Source organism: Triticum aestivum, chromosome 4B (assembly GCF_018294505.1).
Source record: "Triticum aestivum cultivar Chinese Spring chromosome 4B, IWGSC CS RefSeq v2.1, whole genome shotgun sequence".
NCBI lineage: Eukaryota > Viridiplantae > Streptophyta > Magnoliopsida > Poales > Poaceae > Triticum > Triticum aestivum.
In genome coordinates, this window is record NC_057804.1 from 311263161 (window position 1) to 311268137 (window position 4977).

Genomic DNA, 4977 nt, shown 5'->3' on the forward strand with positions numbered 1-4977 from the left:
GAATCATGGGCTTCTTGTAAAATCAACTTCCTGATTTCTGGGTTATTGGGCACATAAACACAGTCTTCAAACCATAGGGTATCGTGTTCATCCTCACGAAATCCTTTAGCCTAAACTCACATTTGCTGAACTTGGCGTATAACTGATGTTCTCTTAATTTCTCCAAAACCAATCGCAAGTGTTCCTTGTGTTCCTCTTCATTCTTCGAGAAAATCAAAATGTCATCTATGAACACCACGACGAACTTATCCAAAAACTCCATAAACACTTTGTTCATCAGGTTCATGAAATAAGCTGGTGCGTTAGTCAATCCAAATGACATAACGGTATACTCGTACAGTCCATATCTCGTGGTAAATGCAGTCTTGGGTATGTCTTGCTCCCGAATCTTCAACTGATGGTACCCTGATCGCAAGTCGATCTTGGAAAACACTTTGGCTCCTTGCAAACGATCAAACAGATCATTTATCATTGGTAGTGGGTACTTGTTCTCGATTGTTACCGCATTCAATTCACGATAATCAACAACCATTCTCAAAGATCCATCCTTCTTCTCCACTAACAAAACGGGTGATCCCCAAGGTGAAGAGCTTGGGCGAATGTAACCTTTATCCAATAACTCCTTAATCTGATTCTTAATTTCCACCAAATCCTTTGCTGGCATCCGGTACGGTCGCTTCGATATTGGACCTGTACCAGGCAATAACTCAATCAAAAACTCAATGTCTCTATCCGGTGGCATGCCTGGCAACTCTTCCGGAAATACATCAGGAAAATCCTTCACCACTGGTACTTCTTCCTGCACCACTCCTGATAAGCAATTCACTTGTGTCCTGTTTGGCACATGCCGGGATACATACTTGATCCTTCTTCCTTCTGGTGTGGTAAGCAAAATTGTCTTACTGGCGCAATCGATGTTTCCTCCATACATCGACAGCCAATCCATACCAAGAATCACATCCAGACCTTGGGATTCTAGAATAATTAAATCCGTTGGGAATACATGCCTTCCTATACTCAATGGTACTTGAAAACATCCTTGTCTGGCCATGTATTCTGCTCCTGGCGAGCTTACTAGCATAGGTGTTTTAAGGATCCTAGTGGGCAGGCTATACTTTTCCTCAAATCCCCTTGATATGTATGAATGCGATGCACCAGTATCAAAAAGAATGAGTGCAGTAAATGACTTAACCAAAAACTTACCGATTACTGCATCGGGCTGATCTTCAATCTCCTCCACATTAACGTCGTTCACCTGTCCCCTATTGAAAGGGTTGGGCTTCTTCCCTGAGCTTCCATTGCCATTTCCATTCTGGCCTTCAGGACATTCATTGGCATAATGTCCGGTCTTCGAACACTTGAAACAGGTGACTTGACTCAGGTCTCTCTTGGTTGGGGTTGATGGGGTTGTTCGGTTCTGGCCGTTGCTTCCTCCATTCCCATTACCATTCTTGTGGCCATTATGGTTGTGCGAGCTACCTCCTCCATGGGTGTGCTGAAACTTAAATCCCGGTTTAGGGGTAAAACGGGGCTTCTGCTGGGCTCCAGAGTTATACTTCCCCTGTCCATACTTCCTCTTACGGTTCTCAATTTGCTGCTGCTTTCCTTCAATCATAAGGGCTCGGTCTACTAACTCCTGGTAGTTATTGAAATTTGCTACCATCAACTGCATGCTTAGTTCATCATTCAGTCCTTCCAGAAACTTCTCCTGCTTAGCTACATCCGTAGCAACGTCATCTGGGGCATAACGGGCTAGCTTACTAAACTCCTCCACATACTGGCCAACAGTCCTTCCTCCTTGGCGTAAGTTGCGAAACTCACGCTTCTTTATGGCCATAGCTCCTGCTGAAACATGGGCAGTGCGAAAAGCTTGCTGAAATTGATCCCATGTGACAGTGTCTACCGGGTAAGTGGCTGTGAAATTCTCCCACCATGCGGCTGCGGGTCCTTCAAGCTGATGTGCTGCAAACTTCACTCTTTCTCCATCTGTGCATCCTGCAGTGGTCAACTCCCTTCCTATCTTGCGGAGCCAATCATCTGCTACAATCGGCTCGGTGCTACTGGAGTACACCGGCGGATTTAGTCTAAGGAAACGAGTCAAATGATCCGCAAGTGGTGGGGGTGGGTTGTTGTTGTTGTTGCCTTGGTTCTGCACCAATGTTTGTATTAGGGTGTTCTGCTGCTGAATCAGTTGGGTGATCTCTGGCGGGAAAACGAATCCAGGGTCACGTCTCGGAGGCATCTGATGGGTTTAGAAAAGAAGAGAAATTTAGAATAGAATGAGGTCTAAGGGGAATCACTACCCAAATGCACATGAGCAAATGCACACAAAATCACTCCATTCAATCAAACAAGGCTTACAACGATCTAACTATCGCAAGTGCGTGTACTATAATGTTTACATGGGGAAATTCTACTAATATGTGGGAGACTTCTACTAATTTGAACCGGTGGAAGATTCCATGATGTCTGCTCCAGCTTCGTCTTCAAAATCGGGTTCACTTGGATCCGAATCGGTGTCGTCGATGTTGATGTAGCTGTCCGGACATGCGACGTACTTGTCGTCCTCCTGGGATGCTAACTTCTTCTTGAGTTCTTCAATCTCATACTTAAGATCGTTATTGTGTCTTGCTAGAGCTACGATCTCGTCCATGTAGTCCTTGCGTGTAGACTTTAGTTCTCCTTCTAGCTCGATGATCCTTGCCTTTGCATTCTGCAACTCCAACATATCATTGCACATCTGGTTCTCATGGCGTCGAATGTGCTGGTTTAACTCCTGGATAAAAGCTGCAATGGATCTATCCTTCTTGGTATTAACTATGTCCCATTTGTCATCTCGGCGTCCGCAAATCTGGTAGATAGTGTCCTTGAGGTCTTCTTGATAAAGTTCTCCAATGCGTCCCATGGTGATATGAGATGCCATGCTCCTTCCCAGACTCCAGGTTGGTGCATTGAAAACACTATCTATAGGCTTGGTGATTGGGGTGAATGTCCTTCCTGGAACGTGAGCGTGAATCTTCCAGCGCTCCTCTTCAGGCAGAGTGGCGTTGAAAGTCCCGGTGAAACTTGGTAGTCCAATGTCCAGGTACTTGGTAACTTCCTTCAAGTGAAATCCAAATGGTGTGCCTTCATCCGGTTGGGTGTACTTAATCTTCGCGTCCTTCATCCTAAAGAGTAGAATAGATGAGGAGTTTAGAAAATGAGAGGAGAGTAGTGATCTATGGCTTTAACTTAGTGGTCGTGTCCTACAGTCAGCGTGGGCTCCGATACCATCTCTGTAGCGACCTGACCCGAATGGATCACGTCTACTGTGCTACGGTGTCATCCCTGGATCAGTAATGCTGACACCACACAGTACATCGAGGTTTTATAGCAGAGTTGCAATCACACACTTATTACATCGATGGCTAAAAAAAACTTATTACAATAATCATGGCTTAAGGCCATCTAATAACGATAACAGCGGAAGGCTTGGAAGATAAGTGAGTCCATCAACTCGATCGGCATCACTGAGTATAGAACCACGACCTAAACGCACCTCAATCATCGTCTGAAAAGTCTGCAACATTAACGTTGCAGCCCGAAAACGGGTCAGCACATGGAATATGCTGGCAATGTAACACATAGAGAGTAATGAAACAATAAGCCTATACTACATGCATATTTGGCTGGTGGTAAGGCTCTATGGTTACAGTTTTGCGAAAAGCCAATTTTTCCCTACATCAAAGGAATAATTTTGTTTAACTATCATGGTGGTTGTTAAACATTGAGAATGGTTGACAGCATCCTCAATCCCAATTAAAAGTACTCATTAAAAACCCAATAGCTTTTATTAGAAGTAACATGTTGAGATTCACAATGATATTCAAGTACTAGATACTCAAAACGTCCATAACCGGGGACACGGCTAATCATGATTAGTTTGTTACTCTGCAGAGGTTTGCGCACTTTTTCCCACATGACTCGATCGCCTCCGTTTGTTTCCTCGCACTGCATGGTGTTTGAGAAACGGATGACCGAGACATAGTCTTTCAGAAGCACTAGCACCTTACATGTGGGGTAGACCGGTACACCTACATCCCCTACATCTGCTAGTCCACCCCGTAAGAGTTCGCACAACTTAGTCAACTATGCTAGAGCCCATAGTAGCATGTGGCTGCACACGGAAGTTTCCAGTTTGAGATATCTTATGATCCCTTTGAGCCTGGGTGGCGGTCCAAAAAAAAAAATAGGCAAGTCCTGATAGACATCAGGTGCCTCAATCCACCCAGATGTGTGTTTAAGTTGCCACCTTAGATAAACCATTAAAATTATCAATCTCACATCTGTCATGGATATCACTCACCCAATCCACGTCTACTAGCATAGCATAGCATAAAAAGCAAACGTAGAAGTAACTCCCAAGGTTTCATAAGTAACAGGTAATAGGTACTACCTCATCTACTTCCCAATCCCACAATTTAATTTAGATCCTAAACAATGCAAGTGTTTGAGGGTTTGATCTAATGCAATAAAACTGGGTAGTAGGAAAGATATGATCAAGTGTTACTTGCCTTGCTGATGATCCGCGTGTTCTAGAGATTCGAAGTAACAAACGGCGCAATCCGGGTAATCTATCGCAGACAAACAACAATCATACAATAAGTACTCATCTAATGCACAGGGAAATCTCGAATAAAAGATCTAACCAGAGAGTTCAACTTAAGAACCCTGGTTGCAAAAGAATCGAATCAAATAAGGCATCGAAAGTCGGAACTCGAGAGAGAACGACTCGGTTTAGAAATCTGAAATTAGGTCAAAATTTCACAGTAGCAAAACTCTGTGAAAGTTAGTTAGTCGGAACGGCGGTTTCGTTACGAAACTCCAGGCGTTTGAATCACCTGATTCCGATAAACGAGCAAGAAATAAAACAGATTTGAAAATTGGATCGGAAATCGAATCAGAGAAATAACGGATTAAATCCGAATAAAAGAAAAA